This window comes from Drosophila sechellia, unplaced genomic scaffold, assembly GCF_004382195.2.
Source record: "Drosophila sechellia strain sech25 unplaced genomic scaffold, ASM438219v1 U_237, whole genome shotgun sequence".
Lineage (NCBI taxonomy): Eukaryota > Metazoa > Arthropoda > Insecta > Diptera > Drosophilidae > Drosophila > Drosophila sechellia.
In genome coordinates, this window is record NW_022611179.1 from 87341 (window position 1) to 98052 (window position 10712).

The following is a 10712-nucleotide window of genomic DNA, read 5'->3' on the forward strand; positions in this document are numbered from 1 at the left end:
TACTTTGCGGCCGGAAGACAATTTATAACAATTAATTTGTCTATTGACGAACGAATTTTGTTAAGTTTGCGCGTGAAAGTAATAGGCAAGCGAAGCGCGTTTGTTTTAATTAAATATTTTTAATTTAATTGTTTATTAATTTATTTATTTAATTTGTTTTATTTGTTTATTTAAATTATTTTATTTAATTTTTCCCTTTTTTTTCATTTTTTTAACTTTACTGGTGGATTTTATTTTCAACTTTACTGGTGGAGGTACGGAGACAGAATGACTTCTGTTCCTTTTTACTTTGTAGGTGGAGGTACGGAGACAGAATGAATTCTGTTCCGCATCCACAATTTTATTTTGCCTTTGATTACAATAAATGCAATATGTAGGTACAATAATTTGAATTTTAGAGTATAACATAGCATGGGGTGAGTTTGGGGCTGGACATATTTTAGTATTTAATGTTAAGTTAGTATTTTTCTTTGTAGGCTTTAGATTATAACAGTGACATGGGCTGGTAACATTATCATATGCTTGTTTTGTATACATTTTTTTTTTAAAATGAAATTATTTGCAATAAACATTAAAATTTTAGACTAACATTGTTTTATTTATTTCTTTTCAGGTACCCCCACCAGAAGGGCAGGAGCACCGCATCGTTGAGGGCCTCAGGAGTCATCACAGGTAAGTTTTGTTGCATTTTGGCAGTGGTCTGTTGCGGCCACTGGAAGTGGGCCATTTGCAACAAGTATGTCCGGCCGGCGTTGCAGGTTAGTAGTTCTCGGTTTCAGCATCCCTCGCCGCGGTCATTTGATTAAGGTAAGTTGTATCGTTAGTGGCAAGAATGTAATCCCACGAAGCTGTCATTGCGTTTATATAGAGCTGCTGGCATTATGATGGTGGAGTTCGTCTCGTTGTGGCAGAGAAGTCGTCAGTGAGGATTGTGGCTCGATCTATCACCGAATGAAGCCAGGTGCGCCGCGTCTTGTGGCCATATCGTCGGGATTGGCAGCTTGGGGCCGCCAGTTCGAGATTTGTTACAGAGGGCCGTCGTAACGTTATAGGCATGGAAATGGATGCAAAAATAGTATTTGGTAAGTATTATATATGTTATTTGTTTTTTATGATTGCGTTAATTTTTGTTGTTTCAGGTACATTGAGTGGAAATTAAATTAAGGTAAGTATTATATTTGTGTATATTTGTTTATATGATTGCGTTTGTTATTGTTTTTCAGGTACTTAAAGGAAGCTTGTCTGGGGTGAGTATTGAGTATTTTTTATAATTGCGTTGATTTTGTTTTTGCTTTTCAGGTACGTTTTGTAAGAGCTGGTTTGGAGGACCTTTGTTATTGTGCAATTGCAGCTGGGATGCCGCAGATATGGAGTCATCAAGTTGCAATTAGATAAGTATTACATTTTAAATATAAATTTCCCAGTAATAGCTTGTGTACCCTTGTTTCAATAGTTGGAGTCTTTGAGGCTGGAGCTGCGTGCTTGTCGTCAGCAGGATGGAGCAGGCTAATAGTATCTGCTACTTTGTCTGTCCGGTTTGTTATTATTTATGTGTCCTTGGGTAATTTTTGTATCGCATTCTTATTTAATTTCCTTTCATTACAGGTTAGCGGAAAATTCGTTGAAGATACAGAACAGAGGAGAAATATGCAATTTAAGGACATGTTTTGCAGGATGTTGGTGTGGCATCTGCGCCACGCAATTGCTCTTTATTTATGCAATGGCGTCAGGAGATGGAGACGGCATCATAAAATTGTCGGTTTTTTGTATCTATAATCGCAAAAGTTAGCGATTTTGTTTTGCTATAGTGAGGCCCGTCTCCTGATTTACGTGCGCATCATCGGCAGGATGAGGGCGAATTTTTGTATCTGCTGGATTGCCTGTCAGGTTTGCAATTTTCTGTGTCTTTGATTAATTTAGTATTATATTTTTATTAATTTTCCTTTCTTTATAGGTTGTCGGGAAGTCATTGAGAAAACGGTATTGCGGAGATTTATACAATTTGGAGACGGATTTTAATTCATTTTAATATGAAGTTAGTTCCGGGATAGTGATCCTTGTGAGTGCAGTGGCATCAGGAGATGGAGACGGCGTTGTAAGGTTGTCAGTTTTTTGTGTTTATAATCGCGAAAGGTGGCGATTTTGTTTTTCTTTTGCGGAGCCGGTCTTCTCTTGATGGTTGTGTTGGATCACCAGTTGGCTCTGGTTATTGAGGTAAGTGCTTTATTTATTTGTTTTGTTTATTTTCTTATTGGTTAATTGATTTGTTTTCAGGTTTTAGCGTCAACTAATGTAGGCGCTCGTCGATCTGGAAGATTATCAGAGTAGCAGGAAGGATAGATTTTGCTGCTCCGCGCAAGGTGCCCTGATCGGAGCATAGGCAGCTTATATGGCCCGTCAATTGCAGCGCAGCACTGCAAGTAGATTGTATCGGTGATAAGGGATACTACCAGGGACTGTGTGGCGAAGAAAGTTCAGGTAAGTGACGTTGTGCATAAATTGCTGCAGCGAGTCGCCTTTTATTCATCATGTTTCTGCCACACTAATCCTTTTCATATCGATCTACCGATTCATCCTTTATGTCCTAGTTGGTTTTCTCCGCATCGTTTCGTCAGGATCAGCTGGAGTGCGTTGTCTTAGGATTGCTCATCCGGATGCGTTGAGGTGAGGGTATTGTTTATTGTTTTTGTGCCATCCACTAATTGAATTATTATTCCAGATAAATTAGGCTGCGTCGAGAAGGGTGGTGACAGTGGAGGAGGTTTATAAGCAGACAGACGTGCGCTTTTCCATCGGATAAAGATATCGTTTATTTAGATGTAAGAGGATATAGATTTAATTTGATGTGTCCATGTCAAGATTATTGTTTCTTATTTGTAAGATTAAGGCCATTAAAATGTCAATTTTCTTTTCTAAGTTGTCGACTCTGTTTGCTAAGGTTGTTGTGGGGCCGTCAGAGAAGCCTTTTTGTGAGTTAAGATTGGAGTTTCTTGGCGATTGCATGGCTTCATCAATAAATCTTGGTTTGAAGCTAGCTCTGGCAGCTTTTCAACTTTACTGGTGGAGGTACGGAGACAGAATGACTTCTGTTCCGCATCCACAATTTATTTTGCCTTTGATTACATTTTGTGCAATATATAGGTACAATTATTTGAATTTAGAATTTAACATTGCATGAGGTGAGTTGGGGATTTGGACATAGTTAGTATTTAATATTTAGTTAGTATTTTTTTTTTTTGCTTTAGGCTTAGATTATAGACAGAAACATGGACTGGTAACATTATCATCTTATATGTTTTGTTTACATTAATAATTTGTAGTAATTTTACAAAAAACATTGAAATTAGGTACTAATATTATACATTTTATTTCTTTTCAGGTACCCCCGCCAGAAGGACGGAAGCACCGAGTTGCTGGAGGCCTCAAGAGTCATTGGAGGTGAGTATTAGTTGTGATTTGGCAGGAAATTTGCTTCGGACGCTGGATGCGCGCCACTTGCCATATGTATGTCCGGAAAGCGTTGCAGGTAATTTATTGGTGGTAAGAATATGACGCGCCGCTGTCATTTGTTGGTTTTCTCTTCCACCCTCAGTGGTAGATGTTTGCGATTATTTATTTAGCTTGTTAAATTGCAGGTCTGCTTCGGCGGTCGTCGGGAAGAGGATGCCTGAAGAAAGGTCCGGAACAGCGGTCGTCACGTAGTTTTGGAGCTGCTGCCATTATTGTGGTGTGATCTGTCTCATTATGGCAGAGGAGTCGACAGTGATGATTGTGGCTTGGTCGTTCATCTAGGGTGGCTAGGTGCGCCGCGTTTTGTGGCCATTTCGTCAGGGTTTGCAGCTTGGAGCCTCCGGAACGTGATTAGTTGCCGAGGGCCGTCGCAACGATTGGGGCCATGGAAATGGAAGTAAAATTAGAGATTGGGTGAGTATTATATTTGTTATTTGATTTTGTGATTGTGTCATTTTGTGTTTTTTCAGGTACGTTTAGTGGGAGGTAAGTATGATATTTATAATTTTTTGTTTTTATAATTATTGCATTAATTTTGTTTTGTTTTATTTTTGTTTTTCAGGTACATTAGGTGGAAGCTAGTCTGGTGGTAAGTGTTATAATTGTTTTTAAGGTTGCATTAATATTTTGTTTTTCAGCTGCGTTTTGTAACTAATTGGGAGGCCCTTTGTTTTTGGAACATGGCAGCGGAAAAGCCGCGGGTTTAGGGTCGTCGAGTTGGCAATTAGATAAGTGTTTTGTTAAAGTAATTAATTCCCAGTTTTAGCTTGTGCTTCCTCGTTTCAGAATTTACAATCTTGGAAAGAGCAGTTGCATGCTTATCGTCAGCAAGATGGAGCCGCCTGTTGTCGCCTATTGTCGCCTGGTTATTTGCCTGTCCGGTTTGCTTTGTCCTTAATTAATTATATTTTGTATCATATTCTTATTAAAATTTTTCCTTTCGTTGTAGGTTAGCGGAAAATCCGTGGGAGATGCGATACTGAGGAAAGGAATTTTGTGTTTTTCTTTTCAGGTACATTTGGTGGGAGGTAAGTATTATATTTATAATTTATGTGTTTTTATAATTATTGCATTAATTTTGTTTTTGTTTTTCAGGTACATTTGGTGGAAGCTAATCTGGTGGTGAGTATTTTAATTGTTTTATGGTTACATTAGTCTTTTGTTTTACAGGTACGTTTTGTGACTAATTTGGAGGCCCTTTGTTTTTGAAACATTGCAACAGGAGAGCCGCGGGTTTAGTGTCGTCGAATTGGCAATTAGATAAGTGTTTATTTAAAGTAAATAATTCCCAGTATTAGCTTGTGCTTCCTTGTTTCAGAGTTCACAATCTTGAAAAAAGCAGTTGCGTGCTTTTCATCAGCAGGATAGAGTCGCCTGTTGGCGTCTATTAATTTGCCTGTCCGGTTTGTAAATTTATATTTGTCCTTAATTAATTTTCTTTGTATCCTATTCTTATTAATTTTCTTTTCGTTGTAGGTTTTCGGAAAAATTTGTGGAAGATGCGATACTGAGGAAAAGTATACAATTTGAGGACAAGTGGTACGGTTTAATTGTGTGACGTCAGCTCCGCGCTAGTGATCCTTATTGGAGAAGTGGCGTCAGGAGGTGGAGACGGCATCGTAATGATGTCGATTTTTTTTGTGTTAAAAGGCAAAAAGTTGGCTTTTTTGTTTTACGTTTGGTGGAGCCGTCTCCTCTTGTCTAATGCATAGGATGTGGGTAAGCTATGTCTGCAGTGGGTGAGGTATTTGCTTTGTTTGATTTTATTTTGTTTATTTAATTTGTTGTTGATTGTTTACTTTTAGGTTTTAGCGTCAACTCGCTGTTGGCGCTCGTCAAGCTGGAAATTTATGGGAGCAGCAGAGTGTCCTGTTCTACGAGGTGGAAGCGTTGTTGGCCCGTCTTTTGCAGAGCATCAATTTGTGTAGATTTCAGCGTTGATAATAGATTTTTTACTTTGTAGGTGGAGGTACGGAGACAGAATGAATTCTGTTCCGCATCCACAACTTTATTTTGCCTTTGATTACAATAAATGCAATATGTAGGTACAATAATTTGAATTTTTGAGTTTAACATAGCATGGGGTGAGTTTTTGGGGCTTGGACATAGTTAGTTAGTATTAATTTTAAGTTAGTATTTTGTAGGCAAGGATTTCAGACATTGACATGATTGGTAACATTATCAGCTTGCATGTTTGTTTACATTTTTAAAATGAAATTATTTTGCAATAAAATTTAAAATTTTAGACTAACATTGTTTTATTTGTTTCTTTTCAGGTACCCCCATCAGAAGGACAGGAGCACCGCGTCGCAGAGAGCCTCAGGAGTCATCACAGGTAAGTTTTGTTGCATTTTGGCGGTGGTCTGTTGCGGCCGCTGGAAGTGGGCAACTTGCAACAAGTTGCAGGTGATTTATTCTCAGCTGCGTCATCCCACGCAGCCGTCGTTTGGTGAAGATCCGATTATATCGTCAATGGCAGCTTTATGCAATTGTTTAGTGAGTTTGTTTGTATTGCGAAGAGTTGTCCAGCGCAGCCGTCATTGCGTTTTTATTGAGCTGCTGGCATTATGGTCGTGGAGTTCGTCTCGTGGCAGAGAAGTCGTCTGTGGGGATTGTAGTTCGGACAATCACCGAAGGAAGCCAGGTGCGTCGCGTCTTGTGGCCATAGCTTCAGGATTGGTTGCTTGGGGCCGCCGATTCGAGATTTGTTGCAGAGAGCCGCCGCAACGAGATTGCCATGGAAATGGATGTAAAAATAGAAATTGGTAAGTATAATATTTGTTATTTGATGATTGCATTAATTTTTGTTGTTTCAGGTACATTGAGTGGAATTTAATTTAAGGTAAGTATTATAATTGTGTATATTTGTTTATATAACTGCGTTTGTTATTGTTTTTCAGGTACTTATGGGGGAAGCTAGTCTGGGGTGAATATTGCATTGCGTTTATAATTGCGTTGATTTTTTGCTTTTCAGGTACGTTTTGTAGGGGCTAAATTGGAGGCCCTTGTCATTGTGTTATTGCGGCTGGAGTGCCGCGATTTTGGAGTCATCAAGTTTGCAATTAGATAAGTATTATATTATACATATATATTTCCAGTAATAGCTTGTGTTCCCTTGTTTCAATAGTTGGAGTCTTGGAAGCTGGAGCTGCATGCTTGACGTCAGCAGGATGGAGCCGTCTGTTATCGTCTGCTACTTTGTCTGTCCGGTTTGTTATTATTTATGTGTCCTTGAGTAGTTTTTGTATCGCGTTCTTATTTATTTTCTTTTCGTTGCAGGTTAGGAGAGAATTCGTCGAAGATACAGAACTGATGAGAATAATACAATTTAAGGACAAGTTTTTTCGGCATATTGATGTGGCAGCTGCGCCACGCAAATGATCCTTATTTATGCTTTGGCATCAGGAGAAGGAGACGGCATCATAAAATTGTCAACTTTTTGTGTTTAAAATCGCGAAAGTTGGCGATTTAGTTTTGCTTTTGCGGTGCCTGTCTCATGATTTACGTGCGCATAGTCGGCAGGGTGAGGTCGCATTTTTTGTATCTGCTGGTTTGCCTGTCAGGTTTGCAATTTTCTGTGTGTCCTTGAATAATTTTGTATTATATTCTTATTAATTTTCCTTTCCTTACAGATTATCAGGAAATCATTGAAAATACAGTAATGAGGAAATTTATACAATTTGGATAAGGATTTTAATTCTTTTTAATATGATGTCGGCTCCGGGATAGTGATCCTTTTTTGTGCAGTGGCATCAGGAGGTGGACACGGCGTCTTAGGATTATTAATTTTTTGTGTTTATAATCGCGAAAATAGGCGATTTCGTTTTGTTTTTGCGACGCTCGCCACCTCTTGTCAGTTGCTTTAGATGTGGAACAGCAGTTGGTTGTGGTCAAGTAGGTAAGTGCATTTGATTGTTTTGTTTAGTTTGTTTATGGTTAATTGTTTTATTTTTAGGTTTTAGCGTCAGCTCTTGTAGGCGCTCGTCGATCTGGATTTTGAGAGTAGCAGGAAGGATGGATTTTGCAGCTCCGCGCTGGGTGCCCTGGTCGAAGCGTAGGCAGCTTTTGTGGCCCTTCTTTTGCAGCGCTGCATTGCAGGTAGATTGCATCGGTGATGAGGGATACTGTCAGGGACCGTGTGGCGAGAAAGTTCAGGTAAGTGACGTTGTGCATGAATTGCTGCAGCGAGTCGCCTTTTATTCATCATGTTTCTGCCACGCTAATCCTTTTTATATCGATCTACCGATTTTTCTTTTATGTCCTGGTTGATTTTCTCCTCATCGTTTCTTCACGATCAGCTGGAGTGCGTTGTCTTGGGCTTGTTCATCCGGGTGCGTTGAGGTGAGAGCATTGTTTATATTTTATTGCTGTTATTTACTTGTATTTGTATTCCAGGAAAATTAAGCTGAGTCGAGGAAGGTGGTGACCGTGCACGAGTTTGGGAGCTGACTGGAGTGCGCTTTTCCATCGGATATAGATATCGTTAATATATTTATAAATAGATGTAGATTTAATTGGATGTGTCCATGTCCAGATTATTGTTTCTTCCTTGTATGATTAAGGCCATTAAAATGTCAATTTTCTTCTCTAAGTTGTCGACTCTGTTAGCTAGGTTTGTTGTGTGGTCGTCCGAGAAGCCTTTTTGTATGTATGGATTGGAGTTTCTTGGCGATGGTGTGGCTACATCAATAGCTCTTGGTTTGAAACTAGCTCTGGCAGCTCTGCTGGTGGTCGGAGGGCTGTCATTGCTAGCTTGCATGGGATTTGAGTTACCTTTTTCAGGTTCCTGGTCATTTTCTTCACTCCTTTGTTTCGGAGCATGTCCTGGTAATTTTCCAGATGTCTTTGCGCTGGATTGCTTGTCCTGGATACCAGTCTTAGCTTTGCGTTGTGTTTTGAGGTTGTCCTACCCTTTTTGGGTATCTTGTTAATATTTCGGCGCCATTTATTCAGCCGGGTTTGAATGGCAGTGTCGTGGGAAGAAAAACGTGGCCTTCTGTCGTTCGTATTTTGACGGAAGGGATTTAATACCGACTTTCTGGCAGCCTCCTGGCGGGCTTCAGCGATTGATCTGCTCAGGATTGCTGAGCTATGTGGTAGCCGAGGGGTGTTATTGCGTGGAGGAGGGCCCTGACGTCTATAAAAATTTTTAGTTGCGTCTTTAATTGTTTTTTTTTTTTATTATTATTTTCAACGACTGGTGGCGTTGTCATTTTATTGTCCTCTGATTTTTGCTTAAAAATATATAGTGACAATTTGTGGCAAATTACATTTTCGGATTTTTTGGCTGCAGATATGCATGCCATAGATTAAAGTAATAATTTATCATTAAAAATTGCGGGAGACATTTTGAAATTACTTGGCGGCTGTCTTGCGCGCCATGGTTCTAGTGTGGAATTTAAATTTAAATATTACATTAGGATATAGCATATGGAATAGAAGTAGTTATGGTAAGTAAATTTTAATAATTGTTTAACAATGATGAGTCTCTAACTGGTGGCGGTGAATTACATTAATTTATAATTTAAATTTGAAGGAGAACATTTTTGAAATATTTGTCGGTAGTTTTATGCGCGCCATGTTTTTGAAATATTTGTCGGTAGTTTTTGCGCGCCATGTTTTTTGAAATATTTGGCGGCAGTTTTTTGCGCGCCATGGTTCTAAAGTGGTATTTAAGTTTGAATATTACGTTACTTAGGAAATAGCTTATGGAATAGGAGAAAATAGTTAAGGTAAGTAATTTTAAGATAAAGTTTAACGATGATTTGGTATCCAGCGATGAGACTATAACAGAAGGCAGCGAGGATGAGCAGTTGCTGTCGTCAGATGATATGGATAGAACCGATGCCCATCCTCCGCTTTGGTTCACGTTCTGGCCGTCCATTAGTTGTTGTTGTTGCTGCTGGCTTCACTTGTAGTTACTATTACGCGCGCGCCTCTGTCGGTTTTATGATCTCAACTGACTTGCAAATTTGGGCTAGGCGCGAAGGCAGGCTTTTTCGATAGTCAGAAGGCGCGGCGGGATATCGATATGCTACCAATTTAATTTGTCGTCAGCCTATCGACTATCGGGCAGAAATACTGGAAATGTTCAGGTTAGTATTTTCGGAATTCCAGTATTTTTCACCGCGCATGTCAGTGTCAATGGCATATGCAGGCAAGGGTCTCACTTCAAGCGGAAACGAGGCAGAAAAATTGTGTATGTATTTCTTATTGTAATATTTAATTTTTCTGCGCATTGCCCAATAGTAAAACCTGTTTCTGCTTTCAGTGGTGCTGATAACGTAGATGCTGCGGAGATGTCGGTGTGCTGCAATCATCGGTCGGCGTGGCCCGTCGACTTTGGTGCACGCACAACCTTTTGAGGAAAAAGTGAGCCGCAGTCAGCGTCATCTATAGGCTTCAGTTTGTCTGTGTGTATACGTGAGTACAGTCTGTGTGATGTTCCAATTTGAGCCGAGTCTCATGTTTGTATCTTTTTGAAAATTGCAGGTCCATTTCAACTGAGCAAGAAATTGCCATTAGGAGACTGCAGACAAACATTTCCTGCTGCTGCCGCCACTGTTGCTGACGTCTATAACTGCGCATACATAGTCCGCTGCCGTTGCTGCTATCCTGGCGCAGGTCCGGTGGGCAGAACAGGGCCGATTCCATCTTGTGGCCGTCCACCGGGCAGATAATCGTCATAATCTCCATCGCGCAGGCCATGTGACTGGCCAACGACCTGGCGAGAAATACGGGCTCCGGAAAGTGCCAATTGGATTGTTCCGTGAGGTCATTTCCTGCTACTGCTGCCGCTGTTGTTGTTGTTGCTGCTGCTGGTGAGTGTGTCGCCGCCTAGTTTATTTCGATATAACCGATGCTTCAATTTTTCAGGGTGAAATCAGCCGCCAATTTAGGTGTACGAAGAAAAGCCAGGGCCAACATGAGTCGAGTCCTGGAATGCATGCAATTTTTTTTTTTTTTTTAATCATTTTCAACGTCTGGTGACGTTGTCATTTTATTGTCCTCTGATTTTTGCTTAAAATATATAGTGACAATTTGTGGCAAATTACATTTTCGGATTTTTTGGCTGCAGATATGCATGCCATAGATTAAAGTAAAAATTTATCATTAAAAATTGCGGGAGACATTTTTGAAATTACTTGCGGCTGTTTTGCGCGCCATGGTTCTAGTGTGGAATTTAAATTGAATATTACTTA

The 10712-nt window shown here is 39.8% G+C and overlaps 2 long non-coding RNA genes across 4 annotated transcripts; both read left to right on the forward strand.

The window, feature by feature from the left end:
• The first annotated feature begins 545 nt into the window (after positions 1-545).
• LOC116802858 lies at positions 546-1238 on the forward strand. The gene is made up of 3 exons (XR_004363206.1): positions 546-1082; positions 1140-1165; positions 1224-1238. It is a non-coding gene; the product is annotated as an uncharacterized LOC116802858 (long non-coding RNA).
• A 538-nt stretch (positions 1239-1776) lies between these two features.
• Positions 1777-2916, forward strand: LOC116802859. Of its 3 annotated transcripts, XR_004363209.1 has the most exons (5): positions 1779-1887; positions 1955-2214; positions 2275-2478; positions 2589-2664; positions 2720-2916. It is a non-coding gene; the product is annotated as an uncharacterized LOC116802859 (long non-coding RNA). The 3 variants fall into 3 exon arrangements; XR_004363208.1 differs by having other exon boundaries at positions 1777-2214; XR_004363207.1 differs by lacking the exons at positions 1779-1887; positions 1955-2214; positions 2275-2478 and having other exon boundaries at positions 2485-2664.
• The last annotated feature ends 7796 nt before the right edge of the window (positions 2917-10712 follow it).